The 20990-nt window shown below is 41.0% G+C and overlaps 1 long non-coding RNA gene across 1 annotated transcript in view; it reads right to left on the bottom strand.

Moving 5' to 3' along the window:
• The window catches only part of LOC119517781, a 40203-nt gene that overhangs the window by 13926 nt on the left and 5287 nt on the right, over window positions 1-20990 (bottom strand). The window contains exon 3 of the long non-coding RNA XR_005213627.1: window positions 18911-19075. This is a non-coding gene — a long non-coding RNA (uncharacterized LOC119517781). The remainder of the gene's footprint in view (window positions 1-18910; window positions 19076-20990) is intronic.

Genomic DNA, 20990 nt, shown 5'->3' with positions numbered 1-20990 from the left:
GGGTAGGCCAATACCCCTGCATTCTATAGGGAGAAATTTTTCACCCACCGCAATTCTCTTGGATTCAGGAAACATTTGGGGGTTTTACTTTCCTAAGTTAAATTGAGCCTGACCTTGTGCACTCAGCGATAAGGCTGATTAGAAAGTTAATCTCTGTCATTATGGGGAGGACCCTCCCCTCATGCAGAGCATAGAGTGGAACTCCAGGGGTCTCATGCAGTCCAGATGTGGAAGTGGGCACTGGACTGAGACAGGTTCCATGCTGTGCATGACCACAGTGTGTTTATCTGTTCAGCAGCTGAGGGCCATCTGGTCTTTTCCCCTTTTTTGTGTGTGACTATGGATAAATTCATGATAAACATTTACAGACAGATTTTGGGGTGAACATAGTTTTCACTTCTCTAGGGTTAGTACCTAGGAGGGGGAAGCTGGGTTGTATGGTAAAATGTATGTTCTACTTTATAAGAAGCCGATAAACTTTTTCCAAATGTCTGCCCCATTTTGCATTCCCACCAGAAATGTGTGAGAATTCCAGCTGCTCCCATGCTCACCCATCACTTGGTATTACTAGAACTTTTTACATTTTATGTTAGCCATTCTAATAGTGGTACCTCATTGTGTGATTTTAGTTTGCATTTCCCTAATAACTAACGATATCAAGCATCTTTTCATATGTTTATCTGCTGTATGTATTTTTTTTTTTTGGTGAAATGTCTGTTCATCTTTTGCCCATTTTTGAAAATTGAGTTGTTTCTTTTCTTGTTATTGAGTTTTGAGAGCTTTGATATATTCTGATACAAGTCCTTTATCAGATGCATAATTGCAAATATTTTCTCACAATCTGTGCCTTGCCTTCTAATTCTCTTAACAGTATCTTTTGAAGTGCATAAAATTTTAATTTTGATGAAGTCCAATTCATCAATTTTTCCTTTTATGGATCATGCTTTTGGTATTGTATCTACATTAACATTCTTATGTTAACACTTTATTGAGATATAATTCACATAGCATACAAATGACCCATTTAAATGTACAATTCATGGCTTTTAGTATGTCCACAGATTTGTGCAACCTTCACCACAATCAATTTTAGAACATTTTCATTACCCCAAAAAGGAACTGTACACCCCCTTAACAACCACCCCCTTCCCTCCTATCCTCCCCCAGGCCCTAGGAAATCACTATTCTCCTTTCTGTCTCTACAGATTTGCCTAGTCTAGACATTTAATATAAACGGAATCATACAATATGTGGTCTTTTGTGACTGGCTTCTTTCACTTAGCATAATGTTTTCAAGATTCATCTATGTTGTAGCATGGAACGGTACTTCATTTCATTTTATTGCCAAATATTCCACTGCATGTATATCTACATTTCATTTATCCCTTATCAGTTGATGGGCATTTGGGTTGTTTCTACATTTTCCTTATTATAAATAATGCTGCTATGAATATTCATGTTCAAGATTTTGTGTAGATACATGGTTTTATTTCTTTTGGGTATATACTTAGGAATGGAATTGCTGGGTCATGCAGTCACTCTATGTTTAATCATTTGAGTATTAGCCAGACTGTTTTCCCAAGTGGCTGTAAGCAGTGTGGAAGTGTTCTGATTTCTCCACATCATTGCCAACACTTACTAGCTTTCTTTTTGATTATAGCCAACATAGTGGGTGTGAAATTGTATCTCATTGTGGGTCTGACATCATTAGTTTGCATGTGGATATCCAGTTGTCCCAGCAAAATTTGTTGAAAAAACTGTTCTTTCCCTCCCATTGAAGTGTCTTGGCATACATTAACACTTTCTTATATTTGCTTTACCACATATCTATCCATCTTTCCATTCTTCTATCCATCCACAAATCTGTCTTTTTTGATGCAATTTAAAAGTAAGTTGTAGACATTGGCACACTTCCTCCAAAATCCTTCAGCATGCATATCAACAACTAGAGTTCAGTAATTGTTCACAATTTTTTCTTTTTGATATAAAACTTACAAACAATAAAATGCACAAATCTTAAGTGTACCATCTGGTAAGTTTTAACCACTTCATTTGCATGTGCAACACAAACCCCTGTCACCATCACTCCAGAAAGTTCCCTCACGTGCATTTGTTTATGTATTTATTTTTGGCAAAAGCATGTACCCATGTAACCGCCACCCCAATTTTAAAATTGAAAATTCTACATTAGCATTTGTGTTGGGTTCTATATCTTCCTTTTGCAGAGGGTCACATTTTTATGACAACCAGCACATCTCACTGAAATAAATTTTCTATAAAACAGATCTCTTACCAAAAAGCAAATGGGTTTTAAGGGACAAATGCAGGGGGAAAAGTCTAAAGCCAATAGGGTCACAATGTCAAGTGACTTTCAGTTCAGCAATCCCATTTCTCAAAATTTATTTTGAGAAGAAGAACAAGTGTGCAAAGATAAATGTTCATCAAGACTGTCCACAGCAGTGTTGTTAAGAATAAGGAAAAAATAGGAAACAACCTAAATTTTCATCTATAAGAAGTTGGTTAAATAGTCATACAAAGGAATTATATGCAGCCAGTAAATGGATAATTATTATCTATATCAGGGGTCAGCAAATTTTTCTCTAAAGGCCAGGTAGTAAATATGTTCAGCTTTGCAAGTCAAATGGTCACTGGGGCAGCTACTCAACTCTGTCCTTGTAGCCTGAAAGTACCAAAGAGAACAGGTAAATGAAGGTGTGGCTGTGCTCCGATAAAACTCTATTTGTGGAAACTGAAATTCACATATTTTGAAATATTTTTAAACCAATTTAAAATGTAAAAACCATTCTTTTCTTACAGGCTGTACAAAAATGGGATGGGCTGATCATTGATCTACATTAGTGGACATGGAAAGATGACCAATTGTTGGGATTTCATGCACCAGTTACCACTTAGCTTGCATCAGGTGAGTCCATTTATGTGAGTGTGTGTGTGTGTGTGTGTGTGTGCATGTGTGCGTGCAGAGCACACAGATGTTCATCAATGTTTCATGAGTGATTTTTTTTACTTTGTTTTTTTATGCTTTTCTGTATGGCTTCACTTTTCTGAGTATTGTACCCCTTCGCTACTGCTGCAGTAATGCTGCTGCAAGCTCTCAGTCACCTGCAACAGAAAGCATTCATAGGTGGGTGGGTACTGGGTACTGATCTTGGCTGGACTCTTACACATCTGGGCACAGGCTGGCTGTCAGCTGACCTAGCCTCGCCTCAGCTGGGACAACTGAGGCAACTCTGCTCACGTCTTTTATCTGCCTCAGGGCTAGACCAGCCTGGTGATGTTCTCACAGGGATGCCAGAAGGGCAAGAGCGAACAAGTGCATCACAGAAGCTCATTTCAAGTTTCTGCCCCCATCACATCTGCTAACATCCCAGTGGCCAAAACAAGTCATATGGCTGAGCTCAGGGTCAAGTGAGAGGACACTTCTAAGTCACACAGCAAGGAGTGTGGATACAAAGGGGGAGTGGGAGCAGGTAAAGCCTTGGGACCATCATTGCATCTCCTACAAATATGTATGGTCTTCATATTCAGAAAAAGCAGTAGAGGTGGTCTTAAGCAGGATGCCTCGCGATCCTCCAGGTGGTGCAGGTGATGGGGGCCTTTGGGAAGGCACCTGCCTCTCTAGCTCAGCAGCCCCAGAAAAACTCTCTGACCCAAAAGCTAAGGCCGAGGAAATGCCGTATTCTGATTGGCCAGCCCTGAATCACCTGCCTGCTTTTGGAGACAGGGGTGGAGCCAATTCCACCCAATTTATAAGGACTGAGAGGAATATCAAGGATGTGACAGGAGCTGGCTAACTAGATATCCCCCGGAAGCTGAACCTGAGACAAAGACTCAAGGGCAAGTGGTTAATTAGGCAGTGATCCCAGAAAGCACTGGGGAGAGAGTGGGGAAGTGCAAACGGGAAGGGAAGGGAGCCCATACAGGGTGTGTTAATTAAGCAGATCAAGGCTGGGGCCACGGGGACGCCAGCTCTCTGGGGACCCCTGGAAGACTGTAAAGCAGCGCCCTGAGCAGTGAGGAAACCTGCCGATTGTCTGGGGGCTGCTCCTGGCCTACCCTGGACGCAGGCCAAGCAGGCTCCCATGGCCCAAGACAGCCTGGGGTAGAGTTGCAGGTGCTGGCAGCCAGCTGTCCACAGTGTGCCTAAGGAGACTGAGTACCCAGGGGATATGGGTGGGTCATCGACTGCAGGACCATCCGTCACTACACTAACCGATTGCTATGGCATTGTGTTAGTTTGGTCTGAGTCCTGCCCACAAGGCAAGGGCGCCCATGGGTGCAGCCTCCAGAATGAAATCCCAGAGAGGAAGTGTAGCAGAGTGGCTAAGGGCACAGGCTTTGGAGTCGGCAGCTCTGGGGTGTGGTCTGCCTCTCTGAGCCTCAATTTCCTCATCTGTTAATGGGAATATGCAGGGTTTGAAGATTAAATGAGACTACTGATTATAGGCTCCAGGAACATGGCAAGTTTCTAAGAAATGAGAGCCGTGGGGCTGTTTCCAGTCTGGAGGTATGCCAGTTCCCAAGAGGCATATACAAGTGTCCTGAACCAAGGAGAAGGGAGAAAACTCAACCTGCGGTAAACTGAGTTAAAGTCCAACGACATGGGTGGCACTAAAGGGCCAACAGAGGACATCCTCGTGATGGGCAGCACTTGTGGCCAGAGGCTTCAAGAAGACTCAAGAGTAAAGTCTGGAACCAGGAGGCCACTCCATCCAGGAAATGTAGTTTATGGATGTGGGGCACATATTGGCTCGTCCTTTGTTTGTGGAATCTGGCACTGTTCTGCCTTCTGGGCAGGAGTGCCAGTCTGTTGGCAGCTTTGCTGAAGTGCATTCCAACTCCCTTCCTTTGCAGACTGACCAGCATAAATGCTTATCCTGCCCCAGCTGAGCACCCAGTTCAGCACTGCAGTATTTAAGATGGATGAGGTGATGAAAACATTTGGGTAATGGATGTTGTGATGGTAGCAAAATACTGTGAATGCAATGAATACCACTGAATTGTACACTTGAAAGCAGTTAAAATGGGAAATTTTGAGTTGTATGTATGTTACTACAATAAAAAGTTTTAGAAAAAAATCCAAAAAACTGCCTCAAGGAAATAACCAAAAAGTCCAGACCCCAGGCCTGGCTGGAGCCAGGAGCTCAAAGAGAGCTCCTAGTTTTACTCTCTATCTCCTGGCTCCATTCTGTGGGTTTTTGTTTACAGAAAGACCCTCCTCTTGTGATTGGAAGACGGCACCCAATGGCAGTGGTGTTAAAATCTCATGTCTTCCTCACTCAAATCTAGTGCAAAAGGGTATAAGTGCTCCTGTCCCAACAGTACAATAAAAAGTCTTGAGATTTTCCCAGATTGGACTCGTTTAGGGCACTGAGGTCCCGTGGCCCTGTGACCAGGGGAACTGGGTGCGTTTGGTGATTTAGGCATGGGCTACATGCTCCAATCCCAGGCTGGCCACGGAGCCCCATCCAGATGTATAAATGGAGAGTGGAGCAGTGGTGGACATCCAAAGGCAAAAGCAGGGTGTTCCCTGGCAAGACGGGGACAAGTGTGTGGGATGGACAAACCACTCATGTCCACCATAAAAATGCCAGCTGAAGGCTGGCAGTCCCACCAGCAGGAGAGGTTGCTCTTGGAATGTAAAATGTCTCATAGAAAAGCATCAAATGTGGGAGCCCCATTGTGCCAGGAGCTGAAGTTTGCATGTTCCTTAACTGTCTGGAGCTTCAGTCCCTCCTCAGCCACTTCTGGCTGGGCAGTCATGGGTGACTCACCGAATCTCTTTAGGTCTCAGCTGCCCCATTGGTCCCACTGCCCTTTCATTCATGCATGCATTCATTCATCCACTCACCAAAGACTGATAAGCCCTTAAGTATGCCATTTGGGTATCCATTTGGGTAATGGATACAAATCTGGGGATACAAGACAGTTGTTCTCAGCTGTATCCCAGTACCTAGCATAGTGTACAGCACATAATAAATGTTTCATAAATACTGGCAAGTATTTATTATAATACAATATTGAATAAATATAACATATTCCACTTTACACAGGTGCTATGGGAAAGCAGAGGAGGGAGACCTGGTCTGGGAAGCTATGAAGGCTCCACTGAGGAGGTGACAGGCCTTGAAGGAAGAGGGTGGTTTTAGCAGGCTAAGAAAAGAAGGAAGGGCCGTGCCTGCCCAGGGAACAGTGTGAACGATGGTTTAGAGCTGAAGGAGAGGAAATTAACATTTATTAATCACTTATGATGGGCCAGACATTTTATATTTGCTCTTGGAAAGGATTATAATTATCCACCATGAAATTAATTCTCACTTGGATTATTGTGACACCCTTTCCAGCAGCTCTCCAGCTGTGTCTCCCTCCAGTTCACCAACCAAACAGTTGCCAGAAAGAGCGTTCTCAAAAGAAAGCTTCATTCTCCCGCCTGGACACTTTGTAATATGAGTCCGAGCTGCATTTCTGACACTACTCCTGGCAGTCGCTGGGATGCTATGCCTTTGCTCATTGCTTCAGTTTCCTAGCTGCTAAAACAAACACTATTCAATGGGTTGGCTTGAACAATGGGGACTTGTTGGCTCATGGTTTTGAGTCTAGGAGAAATCCAAAATTGAGGCGTCAGCAAGGCAATGCATTTTCCCAGAAGACTGTGGTGTTCTGGGGTTGACTGCTAGCAATCCTTGGTCCTTGGCTTTTCTGTCACCTGGTAATGCACATGGTAGCATCTTCTTCTCTATTTTCCAGGTTCTGTTGACTTCCAGTTCTTGCTTCTCTTGGCATTTCCCCTCCACACCTAAATTTCATTTTGCTTATAAAGGACTCTCGTAATCTGGATTAAAGCCCAACCTAATTCAGTTGGCCACCCCTTCACTGAAAATAACATCTTAAAATGGTCGTATTTACAATGGGTTCACCTACTGGAATGGACTAAGATGAAGAATATGTTTTTCTGGGGCACGTAACTCCAAGCCACCACACTCAGGCTGCTCATTCTGCTTCAGATGTCCATCTTTTCTCCAGTCTCCATCAGAATGCTAATCTACCTTTACCTGCAGCTGTCTCCTCTTCAGAGATGCCTTCCAGGATCCATTTCGGAGGATTCCCTCCTTGATGCACCCTACACTTTGTGCTTATGCTGTAGTTTTATCTCTGATCACAGTTTGGTTGTGTTCAACTTGACAACTATTTCTTGATTCCTCATTGCTGTGAGCTACTGACAAATTGTGGTGGGAAAGAATTGAGATGAGTAAGACATGGTCTCTGTCTTTGGAAAGCCCACTGGCTGGTGGGGAAATCTTCTGAAACATCTGTGATCAAACTGCCTTTTCAATGCCCTGCCCCGATCAAGATGGGAGAGTGAGATGCTTCAGGACCCTGTCCCCTGACAGAAGCTTTGAGAAACCAGCAAGAACTAGCTGAAACATCCTTCTCAGGGCTCCAGAAAATAGTCAGAGGATTTCAGGAACAGGGCAAGCACCGAATCAAGAAAAAAAGGCAACTTGAAAGCAGAAGGATCTTCTGGCGCCCTGGCTGGCCCCTCCCCAACCCATCACCAACTTGGCACAGAGCCGGCACACACTCCCATTGTGGTTTCCTGGTCCTGGATCTTGTGCACATGCTGGGAGCATGTATGTCTGGAACCATCTGTCTGGTGGTGGCCTAAGGGACTTGCCACCTCAGAACTTGCCCTGTGTGTAGAAGATGACTCACAGAGCTCTCCTACAAAACACTGTGGGAGGGCAGTCAGGTGGATGCCTGGGGCAAGGGATTGCTGGATGTAGGGCCAGGACTATTAGGAAACTGTTTCCTAGGGAAGAGGGACATTTGCAACCATATAAACAAGGGAATTCCTAGGGCCACACACACATGTCCCAGGCAAGATGTATTTGCAGAAAGGATTCTGGAGGCCCCTATGCCTGGAGCTATTCTCATACAACCCATTATATGGATTAGCCCTGAAGGAGAGCATTTGAACAGGTCAGTCTTCAAAGACTGGGAAAGGTGTTTCATTTCTTCTATATATTTTTTTGTTGTTTGCTCCTGGCATTCATGCAAAACGCTGTCATATCATTAGCTGGATACAAGCTTAAGGAACAGATGTCACAGAGCCTAAATTTTAGCAATAACACATTAAAATATCAAAATGTCCAGGTCTCAACAAAAGGTAACAAAACATGCAAAGAAACAGGATGTGATGGCCCAAGCAAAGGAGAAGATTAAAGCATTAGAAACCATCTATGAGGAGAACCAGATCTGGGCCATATCAGACAAAGACTTAAAAAAAAAATGGTCCTAAGTATACTGAAGGAGCAAAAGGAAAACATGGACAAAGCACTATAGGATATCAGCAAAATGACAGATGAACACAAATAGAAAGTCAATAGAAAGATGCAAATTATGATAAGGAATGAGAGAGCTGAAGGTCACAGTAATAGAAATTAAAAATTCCCTAGAAGGGTTCAAAAGCTGATTGAAGCCGGCAGAAGAAAGAATCAGTGAACTTGAAGATAAAACAACTGAAATCATTCAGCCTGAGGAGCAGAAAGAAGAAAGAATGAAGAAAAGTGAGCAGAGCCTGAGGAACCTGTGGGACACCACGCATACCAATATACTCATTGTGGGTAGAAGTACCAGAAGGAGAAGAAAGAGAGAACGGGGCAGAGAGAATATTCAAGAAAATAATGGCTGAAAACTCCCCAATTTTAAAGAAAGATATGAATATGTACATCCATGACACTCAACAAACTCCAAACAGTGTAAACCCAAATAGACCCAATGCCAAAGCTGCAAGCTGCAAGTGAGAAGCAACTTGTCACATACAAGGAAGCCTAGATAAGAGTAAATGCCGATTTCTCATCAGAAACCACGGAGGCAAGAAGGCAGGGGGATGACATATTTAAAGTGCTGAAAGCAACAAATTGCCTCCCAAGAATTCTATATGCAGCAAAACTGTCTTTCAAAAATGAGGGGGAGATTAAGACATTCCCAGATAAACAAAAACTGGTTTGTCACCACTAGCCCAGCCCTACAAAATATGCTAAATAGAGTTCTGCAGGTTGAAAGGAAAAGACAATAGACAATAGATCGAAGTGGCATAAAGAAATAAAGATCTGGTGAGGGTAATGACAGGTAAATATAAATGCCAGTATACGATTTTAGTTTTGCTTGTAAGTCAATTTTTTTTTACTACCTATAGGATCTAAGAGACAAATGCATAAAATGTAAAGAGAAATCGGTGGTTTTGGACACAAGGTATAAACATGTAATTTGTGGGAACTAAATAAAGGTGGGGGGTAGAGGGGTATAGGAACATAGTTTGTGTATACTATTGAAATGGTGTTGTTGTAGATTTAGGATGTTAAATATAAGCTCCATAGTAACTATGCAGACAATATTACAGAATATGCAAGAGACAGAAATTAGTATGAATTGTCAGGGATAGGGGACAAGGGGAATGGAGTTTCTGTTTGGGGAGATAGGGAAGTTTTAGTAATGGAAGGGGGTGAAGTGTAGCACAATATCATGAATGTGATTACTTTCCACTGAATGGTATGTTTGGAAGTGATTGAGATGCGATAGTTTATATTGTTCATCTGTTCCACAATTAAAAAAAAAAAAAAGAAAGAACAACTAAAGAGACAATGAGCATGAAATGCAGTACATGATCCTGGATGGGATCTGGCAAGGGAAGAGAAAAGACTCAAAGGGACATTATTGGGACATATGAAAAAACCAGAATATAGACTGTAAGCCTTATATCAATGTTAAATTGCTTAAACTTCATAACTCTACTTAAAGTGGTTGCACAAGTGAATATCCTTGTTCTTAGGAAATGTACATGGCACTTTTAAGTGTTCAAAGAGTACAATGTATACAATCTACACTCAACTGTTCAGAAAATTGACTGATAAAAAAAGAGATAATGTGGTGCCTTGGAGCTATGTACCCTAGAAAAACATGTTCTTAATCTTATTCCATTAAGAACCCATTGTCAATAGGATCTTTTGATGACGTACTTCATTCAGTTAAGGTGTGACCCAGCTGAATCAGGATGGCTCTTAATTGTATTACTGAAGACCTCATAGGGAAGGTCACAGAGAGACACACAGGGAGCAGCTGGAAGCTGGAATTCAATGGAGCTGAGAAGCCAGGAGAAGCTGCCATGTGCATTGCCATGCAACAGAAAAGCCAAAGACCAAGGATCGCTGGCAGTCAGCTCCAGAACACCAGTCTTCAGGCAGAAAGCATTGCCTTAATGATCCCTTGATTTTGGACTTCTGGTCTCAAATTGCAGGTCAATGAAGTCTCATTGTTTTAGCCAACCCATTGCATGGTATTTGCTCTAGCAGCCAAGAAACTAAAACAGATAGGTAGATAAGTAGATAAATAAGAGGGAGGGAGGGAAGAGGGGGAGAGAGAGGGAAAAAAAAGAAAGGAAGAAAGGCAGGGAGGGAGGGGGAGAGAGAGAGAAAGAGAGGAAGGAAGGAAAGAAGGAAGAAAGGGGAAAAGAAAGGAGCAAATGCGGCAAAAAGTTACAATTGCTGGATCTGGGTATCTGGGGGGAGGGTAGAGGTATGTCAGAGTTTTCTGTAAGGGGTTTACATTATTTTTGCAACTGTCCTGGAGATTTTAATGTGTTTCAAAATAAAAAAAGTTTTTTTAAAATTGACTTTTATAGATCTGAAGCCTGTTTCCTTTCACCCAGTATTTCTCAGCAGTGGAGGAGCGCAGTGATTTCTGCCCCCCACCCCACCCCCACCCCAGGAGAAAATTGGCAAGTCTGTAGACAGTTTGGTTGTCATAACTGGAGGAATGCTTCTGATATGTAGTGGGTAGAGGCCAGGTAGGCCATTAAACATCCTTTATTGCACAGGAAAGCCCACCCCAACAAAGAATTATCCAGCTTAAAATGTCGACAATATCAAGGTTGAGAAACCCTGCTTTAACCTTTAAGCAATGAGGAAGTATAGACTGCTTCTCAACCAAGAGTGAGAGATTCACCTCTGGGAACTCTGGCAGCTGAGTGGGTGGTGGCCTGGATGAGGGTGTAACTGGAGACCCATAAAATTCATGGCTTTTTTCCTTTCTCTTAGGAAACCAGTGAGGTAAGCAAGTAGGAGCTATTGTCTATTGTCCTTCAGCCGGAAACAGTAAGCTGTGTGCACCCCTCCCAGATGGCAAATCATACATATTGCAACAAGCAAAGTGAACATGTAACGTCTGTTAGTTTCCTGGGAGAAGATTCTATCTCCTGAGAAAAATATGCTCACTCAACACTCACCAGCTGTGTGATCTTGAGCAAATTACTTGTCCTCTCTGTGCCTGCTTCCTCATCTGTAAAATGGGCTAATAACATCACCTACTTCATGGGGTTGTTGTAAGGATTAACTGACTTAATTAATATATGAAAAGATCATAGAACAAAGTCAAGCACGTAAGTGCTAAGTGTTAGCTGTTATCATCCCATTATCATCACCATCACCGCTACCACCACCATCACCACCACCATCGTCATCTTCATCATAATCATCACCACAGCCACTACCATCACCACTATCATCATCTTCATCATCATCATAATCACTAACACCATCATCATCACTACCACCATTACCACGCCACTGTCATCACCACCATCATGTCAGCAGCAGCATTTGATAAGAGCTTGGTGAGGTCAGCTTGTCTCTGCTCCCCTTGATGCCAGCTGAAATGACTCAAAATCTGGAAGCTGGAATTATCTGAATTCTCACTTGCTCACATTTCTGGCACCTGGGCTGGGAAGTCGCAAACAGCTGGTGCTCCTTGGTCTTGCCTCTCTATCTCCATGTGGTTTCTCCACAGGATCTTTCAGCATGGTGGCTTCAGAGCAACTAGACTTCTCACATAGCGACTCAGCAATCCACAGTTGTGAGTTGCAAGAGTAAGAGTAAATGCCAGGTGGAAGCTGTATCTCCTTTTTTAACCTAGCCTTTGAAGTCATGATATCATTTCTATCATTCTCTTCATTAGAAGTGAAACCAGCCCATAGTGTAGGGGAGGGGAACTAGAGTCTTTTTGTGCAAGGGGTGTCAAAGAATTGGACATGTTATGAAACCACCACAGCAGTTAACTTTATCTGCTCGCAGAGAGTTGGAAATACAGAGGATTGTAGAACAGTGTTTTGTGTAGAGTTAAGGGGAATGGTTGAAAACTTACTTACTTGAAAGATTCCACTCCCTCCCTCTCTCTCTCCCTCCCCCTCCCTCTCTCTCTCCCTCCCCCTCCCTCTCTCTCTCCCTCTCCCTCCCTCTCCCTCCCTCTCTCTCTTCCCCTCCTCCCACTCCAGTTCCTGAACCTTATATCAGAATGGGGTTTGCTCAAAAAGGAAGTGATCTCTCATTTTAGAGAGTGGAGCAAGCCCATTGCTATCAGTTCCCTGCCCATGTCCCATCAGCCTTGCCATTTCCATGCACATGCTTGATTCCCAGCATATGCAGCTCTTTGCCTGAGGGATTTTTCTCTGGGCTGCTATAGTCTCCTCTGCTCACCCTCTTCATCCCAAAAGGCCTGTTGAGAAGTGCTGGGAAATTAACTACCTCCCACCCCAGCAGCCCTCAGCTGACAACTGACAGGTCTATACACCTGTGTATAAATACCCCAGCTCCCTCTCTCTCATGGGATAACTCTGCGGTGCACATTCTCCACTGTCTCCCAGAATTCCCCAGCAAAGTTGAGCCCCAGTTGCCCACAGTGGCAACTGCCCAAAAGTCCCCTGTATTAACTCTTTCCCTTCTGAATCGCACCTTCCCCTGCTTCTGCCAGGGTTTCCTGGGATCACCAGCCAAATAAGTTGCTTGTTCCAGAATCCTAGTTTCATACTCTTCTTCTGGGGAAACCCAACCTAAGAAACCCAACTTGGAAAATAGGGCTTCCAGCTTCAGCTCTGACATGTGGAGTTGGAGGTCATCGCTCCAATTCTTTTAACAAGAAAAAAATAGAATCAACTGAAAATCAATGACTTTTCTTAGATTTATCAGAGAATCAAGGTCACAGAGCAAACGGTCATCCTGAAATCAAGAGAGACCTGAGAATACAGATAACTGAAGCCAAGTCAGCTTCCTGGGAACAGAAGCCATTGGAGTCAGCAGCAAGCATCAGAACCAGACTCTGATGTAACACAGATATTGGTATTGTCAAATATAGAATTTATAATATTTATGATTAAGGTGTTAAGGGCTATCATGGGAAAAAGTAGAGAAAATGCCAGAACAGATAATGTAAGTGAGAGATGGAAACTATGAAAGAGTCAAGAGGAAATACTAGAAATCAAAAACATTGTAATGGAAATGAAGAATCCCTTTGATGGGCGCATCAGAGACTTAGACAAGGCTGAGAAAGAATCAGTGACCTTGAAGATATGTGGTTGGAAACTCTCCAAACCAAAAGGCAAGGAGAAAAAAAGAATGTAAAAAAACTAAAATAACAGACTAACCAGGAACTGTGGGACAATTACAAAAGGTATAACCAATGCATAATTGGAATATCAGAAGGAGAAGAAAGAAAGGATCAGAAGAAATATTTGAAGAAACATTTGGTTGAAATTTTTCCAAACTTAATGACAGACACAAACCACAAATCCAGGAAGCTCAGAGATCACCAAGCAAGAGAAATACCAAAAAATCAACACCTGGGCATATCATATTCAAACTGCAGAAATCCAAAGCCAAAGAAAAAGTCTTGAAAGGAATATAGGGGGTTGGGGGTGGGGGTGGGACACCTCTATCTAGAAAAAGCAAGGATAATAATCACATCAGACTTCTCATCAGAAACCATGCAAGAAAGAATAGGATAGAATGAAATATTTAAAATCTTGAAAGGAAAAATACCAACCTAGAATTTTGCATTTAGTGAAATTATCTTTCAAAAGTGAAGGAGAGATTGTAGAAGATGGTGGAGTAAGAGGCTCCAGGAATCAGTCCCTCCACCAGAACAACTATTAATCAGACAGGTACTGTCTGCATCAACGATTTCAAAACTCTGAAACTCCAGAATCTAGTAGAACAATGTGCAGCATTCAGGGAAAGCAGGAGGGAGAGGCTGATAAATTACCAGTAAATTGTTGTCTCCACACCCAGCAGTTACTGTCACCCAGCCTCTACCCATGCAGCAGGCAGCAGTGGGGTCCAGCCCCTGGTGTAGCTTGGGACATAAAAACCTACTTCCCCAAGATGCAGGGTAGGTGTGGCCAGAGAACTGATCACGGCTTTTGATTATCTATTTGGAATTGCTGAGGGCCAAGCTCTGAGGACAGCCATTGCTCCAACCTGCCCTGGACACAGGCAGCAGAGGAGACTTAAAGACGGTACAGTTCCTCAGACCTGCAGAGGACAGTTGAAGGGCTACATTTGCTGGGCAGGTCAAGAAAGTGCAGCTTTGGGGAGCCATGGGAGAAGCTCCTGGGGCCTTTCCTCATCCCCTCTCCAGGGCAGTTTGGAGCTGGCCAGCACTCCCATCGTGGGTCCCTAAACAAGTTGCAGCTGGGTAACATTGACTTGGGGAAACTTCTCTTCTGCATGTTCCCTCCACCCTCCAGAATTTGGCCTTCAGGCAAAAGCAGCTTGAAACAACAAAAGAAGTGTAAGGAACAATTGAGATGCAGAGCCTGGGGCAAAGGCTTACCTGCTTTAAGTCCACCTGGGAGAAGGAGAAGGTCTGTCTCCTGGGAAATAGAGAGGGCATGCAAACTCAAGGTAAACATGGGAGCTCCAAAGCCACTAGCAAGCAAAAGCCCAGGATAAGACACAGGCCCAGAAAAGACAGGGAGGACCCTGCACTTTGCACACGTCTTGGGCAGACCTTTCTGACAGGAGGGCTGACACTCAAAAAAAAATCTCTGTCATATCACGAGCTGGTTACAAACTCAAGAAACAGACATCATCTCAGGTAATAAATCCCAGAGTTAGCACTTTAAAACATTAAAACTTACAGTGCACAGCAAAAGATTACAAGACAAATAAAGAAAGCAAATAACAGCTCATCCAAAGGAAGAGGATAAAAATCTAGAAAATGCCAACAATGAAGACCAGACTGTGAACATAGGACAAAAACTTAAAAAAAAAAAAATGGTCTTCAGTACACTCAAGCAAATGAAGGAAAATACAAAGAAAGAAATAAAGGATATCAGGAAGACAACAAACAATACAAGAATTTCAGTAGAGAGACTGAAATTTTTAAAAGGAACCAAACAGAACTACTAGAGTTGAAGACCACAATAACTGAAATGAAAAATTCCCAGGAGGGTTTCAACAGCAGATTGGAGCTGGCAGAAGAAAGAATCAGTAAACTAGAAGACAAGACAATTGATGTAAGTCGAGATGAGGAGCAGTGTATTAGTTAGGTTCTCTAGGGAAACAGAATCAACAAGAGATATCTATGAATATAAGATTTTATAAGTGTTTCATGCAACTGTGGGTATGCACAAGTCCAAACTCTGTAGGGCAGGCAGCAAACTGGCAACTCCAATGAAGGTATTTGATGAACTCCTCAGGCAGTGAACTGGCAACTCTGATGAAGGTGTTCAATGAACTTCTCAGGAAACACTTCACTGGCTAGCCAAAGAAGAAATGAAGGTCCTCTATCTGTCTTGCTTAAAAGTCTTCAACTGATTGGATTAAATCCAGCTGATTGAATTCTCTCACTGTGGAAGACATGCCCTTCGTTGATGTAATCAGTCACAGCTGCAGCCAATTGACTGATGATTTAATAAATGAGCCTCTGGTTCATTAACCAGCCACAAATGTCCATATAGTAATGGTTAGGCCAGTGCTTGCTTGACCAGATACCTGGACACCATCACCTGGCCAAGTTGACACATGAACCTAACCATCACAAGCAGAAAGAAAAAAGAATTATAAAAAATGGACACCTCTGGGACAGCATCAAGTGTACCCATATATGCATTATTGGAGTCCCAGAAGGAGAAGAAAAAGAGAAAGGGGCAGAAGGAATATTCAAAGAAATAATGAAAAAGAAATCCTCAAACTTATCAAAAAACAAAAATGCACAAGCAAGAAGCCCAGAGAACACCAAACAGGATAAAGTTAAAGAAAATACACCCTGTCATATGTTGATCAAACTGTCAAATGCAAGGGATGAGGAGAGAATTCTGAAAGCTTCAAGAGAAAAGCAAAGTATTACGTACAGGGGAGTCACAGTAAGATTAAGTGTCGATTTCTCATCAGAAGCCATGGAGGCAAGAAGGCAGTGGGTTGAAACATTTAAAGGCTGAAGGAAAACAACTGCCAACCAAGAATTTTATATTTAATGAGACTTTCTTTCAAAAATGAGGGAGAGATTAAGACATTCCCAAATAAACAAAAGCTGATGGAATTTATCACCGCTAGACCTGCCCTATAAGCAATGCTAAGGGGACGTCTTCAGACTGAAAGGAGAGAACACTGGACAGTGGTTCAAAGCAGCATGGAGAAATAAAGACCTCCAGTAAGGACAACCGTTTGGGTAATTATAAATGCCAGTATTATTCCTAATGTATTTTGGGGGTCTGTAACTCCACTTCTTACTTCCTAACTCCTTTGCTAAAATGCAAATGCATAAAAAGTAATGATAAAGCTATGGTTTCAGACATATAATGTACAAGGATAAAATTTGTAACAAGTACAAAAAACGGTGGGGGGACAGAGGGGTATAGGAATGCTGTATGCATGTGATACTGGAGTGAAGTTGGTATCAAATAAAATATGGTTATTATATATTAGGGATGTAAAATTTTAACCCCAGGGTAACAACAGCTATTATGAAAAATATATCCTGTTAGAAATGAGAAGGGACTCAATATGGTACAATACAAAAATCAAATAAATATGAATGCAAGTATAACATAAGAATTGAAGGACAAAAAGGGTAGAAGACCTACAAAGATTAAATAGCAAAATGGCAGAAAAAAGCCCTGCATTATCAATAATGACTTTAACTGAAATGGATTAAATTCTTCAGTCAAAAGGCAGGGATTGGCAGAACAGATTTAAAAGCATGACCCAACGATTTGCTGTCTACAAGAGACTACCTTAAATTCAAAGACATAAGTAGGTTGAAAGTGAAAGGATGAAAAAATATATACCATGCAAATACTAACCAAAAGAGAGATTGGGTAACTATATTCATATCAGATAAAATAGACTTTAAGTAAAAAAAAAAAAAAAAAAAACAGTTATGAGGGACAAACATGGTAAATATATATGGCTCAAGGGGACAATTCAACAAGATGAAATAATTATAAACATATATGCATCTAATAGCAGAACCCCAAAATATATGAAGCAAATACTGACAAATCTGAAGGGAGAAATTGACAGTTCTACATTAATTATAGGAGACTTTAATACATCTATTTAAAAATGGATAGAACATCTAGACAGAAGATGAATGAGGAAATACAAGACTTGAGTGATACTCTAAACCAACTAGACTAACGGACATATACAGAATACCCAACAGCAATAGAAGACACGTTGTCCTTGAGTGCACATGGCTCATTCTCCAGGAGAGACCATATCTTAGGTCACAAAACAAGTCTAAATAAATTTAAAAATATTGAAATTATACAATGTTCTAACCAAAATGAAATGAAGCTAGAAGTCAATAACAGAAGGAAAAATGAAAAATTCACAAATATGTGGAAATTAAACAATGTACTGTTAAACAACCAATGGGTTAAAGAGGTAATCACAGGGAAAATAGGAAATATCTTGAGGTAAATGAAAATGAAAATGCAGCACACCAAAAGCCTATAGGATGCAGCAAGGCAGTGCTGAGAAGGAAATTTATAGCTCTTAATGCTGTCATATAAAAAAAAGAAAGAATTCAAATCAGAAATGTAACCTATAAACTAGAAGAACTAGAAAAAGAAGAGCACTCTAAACTCAAAATTAGCAGGAGGAAGGAAATAGCAAAGATTATAGTGGAGACATATTAAATAGAGAATTTTTAAAAATAGAGAGAATTAACAAAACTAAAAGTTAATTCTTTGAAAGTGTTAATAATATTGACAAACCTTTAGCTAGACTGATGAAGAATGAAAGAGAGATGATATAAATGACTGGGTTATGGAGAAATACTTTTTCAACAAAAATATCTGGGAATTTGTTTTCAGTAGACATGCCTTGTAAAAATGCTAAACAAAGAGAAAGAAGAAAAAAGTGATGTTGGTCAGAAACTTAAATATCACAACGAAAGGAAGAGCATTAGAGAAGAAATAAATGATGATCTTTGATGATTGTAACCTTTATCATGTGATTGCAAAAACTTGTGACTGACCCTCATTTGTATGTATTTTATCCAGTCTTGTGGCTTTGGAGTCTTATCATCATTAAAGACAGCCCTAATGTTTATTATTCAAGTGTCTTGGGTCAGCCCAGAACTAACCCACCCCAAGTCCATAGTTATCTGGATAAATGAAGCAGAATCAAGCCAAAATGGGCCTGTCTGACATATATAGTAGCTTAACCTTTAATCTATAAGAGCCCTAGACCTCATTATGACACTAAAAATTACACCCATCATGATATTAAGGCTGCCATTTACTTACAAACATTCTGCGACTAAGCATATAATCAATCTGCACATAGTCAGTAATTAAATCACCTCTAATTACATCATCTGGAGCCACTGTGCTAATTGTCCTTAAAATCTGCCCATCTTTTGATACTATAAAACCTCCAGAATTACTAGGGTTTGTGTAGACAGTTTTTTAGGCTGAAAGGCAATCTGATCTCTTGCTTTTTGCCTACCAATAAACTCATTCTCTCTTTGAAACTATGGTATCTCAGGAATTGGTCATTTGAGTGCAACAGGCAGAGAATCCACAGCCTTTGTCTGGTATTAACACACTTACCTTGTATCCTGTTTCTTAGGGATCATTGTTGTTCATTTCCTGATCTCATATCTTGCAACAATTGTTTCAGATCTTTTGTCTAGTTTCTTGGTTGTTTCAGGTAAGAAGGTAAATCTAGTCCCTGTTCTCCCACTGTGGTCAGAAATGGAAGTCCCTGGTTTGGATCTTGAATCAGAAAAATAAAAAGTGATAAATGTCTTAATTGAGATAACTGGCAAAATTTGAACATGGGTTGAAGATCACACAAACATATTTTATTCACATTAAATTTTCTGTTTCTGAAAAAAACAAAACAAAACAATACCATTCATGGTAGTACCCAAAAAGTGAAAAACTTAGGTAAAAATCTAACAAAATATATACAGAGTCTACAAGAGGAAAACTAAAAAATGCTGATGAAAGAAAACAAAGATCCAAATAAGTGGGAAGATAGTCCATGCTCACAGCTAATAAAACTCAATATTGTTAAAATGGCAATTCTTCCCCAATTAATCTATAGAGTCAACACAGTTTCAATCAAAGTCCCAGCAAGTTATTTTGTGGATATCGCCCAACTGATTCTAAAGTTTATGTGGAAAGGCAAACGATCCAGCATAGACATTACAACACTGAAGGAGAACCAAATCGGAGGACTGACCCTATCTGACTTTAAGACATGAACCTACAATGATCAAGACATGGTATTGGTGAAAGGATAGAGTTAAAGATCAGTGGAACAGAATGGAGAGCCCAGTAATAGACTCACATAAATATAGTCAGCTGATCTTTCACAAAGGAACAAAGGAGTTTAATCTTTTCAACTAACAATGCTGGACAATTGGACAGCCATATGCCAAAAGATGAATCTAGACACAGACCTTATACCTTTCACAAAAATTAACTCAAAATGGATCATAGACTTAAATGTAGAACTCAAAACTATGAAACTTCTAGACATTAACATAGGAGAAAATTTAGGTAACCTTGGGTTTGGCAATGAATTTTAGATACAACCCTAAAAGCATAGTCCATGAGGGAAAAACTTGGTAAGTTAGACTGTATTAAAATTAAAAACTTCTCTGTGAAAGACACTATTAAGAGAATGAAAAAGCGAGCCACAGATGGGGAGAAAATATTTGCAAGGCACATATCTGATAAAGGATTTGTATCCAAAATATACAAAGAACACTTGAATCTTAACAATGAGAAAAAAATCCAATTAAAAATGGTCAAAAGAACTGGCAGACACCTCTCCAAAGAAGATACACTGATATCAAATAATCATATGAAAGATGCTCAACATCATATGTCATTGGAAAATTGCAAATTAAAACAAGATGCCACATATCTATTAAAATGGCTAAAATCCAAAAACACTGACAATACCAAATTCTGATGGAGATTTGGAGCAACAGGAGCTCTCATTCATTGCTGGTGGGAATCCAAATGGTGCAGGCACTTTGGAAGACAGTTTGGCAGTTTCCTACAGAGCTAAGCATAGTCTTAACCACCCATCAGTCACCCACCTAGGTATTTATCCAATTGAGCCATAAATTTATATATGTCTTCACAAAAACCTCCACATCAATGTCTATAGCAGCTTTATTCATAATCTTCATAAAGTGGAAGCAACCAAGATGTCCTTCAATAGGTGAATGGGTTAATAAAGTAAAATACATCCATACAAAGAGCTATTACTCCACGATAAAAAAGAAAAGAGCCGTCAAGCCACAAAAGGACACGGAGGAAACTTATTTGAATATTGCTAAGTGAAAGAAGCCAGTATGAAAAAGCTACATACTGCATGATTCCAAATATCTGGTCCTCTGAAACAGGCAAAACTATAGAGACAGTAAAAAGATCAGTGGTTATCAGGGGTTTGGGGGGAGGGAAGAAGGACGAGGTAGAGCACAGGGGATTTTTAGGGCAGGGAAATCATTCTGTATAACATTTTGCAAAGGTGGATACAAAGCCTTGTCAAAACTCATAGAACTGGGCAACACAAAAGTAAACCCTAAAGTCCACTATAAACTTTAGTTAATAATTATGTATCAGTATTGCTTTATTACTTGTTACGAATATGCCACACTAATGCAACATG

The sequence above is a fragment of the Choloepus didactylus genome, chromosome 21 (assembly GCF_015220235.1).
Source record: "Choloepus didactylus isolate mChoDid1 chromosome 21, mChoDid1.pri, whole genome shotgun sequence".
In the NCBI taxonomy this organism is placed as follows: Eukaryota; Metazoa; Chordata; class Mammalia; order Pilosa; family Megalonychidae; genus Choloepus; species Choloepus didactylus.
Note: the sequence above shows the minus strand (reverse complement) of the source record. Positions and strands in the feature narration are given on the sequence as shown.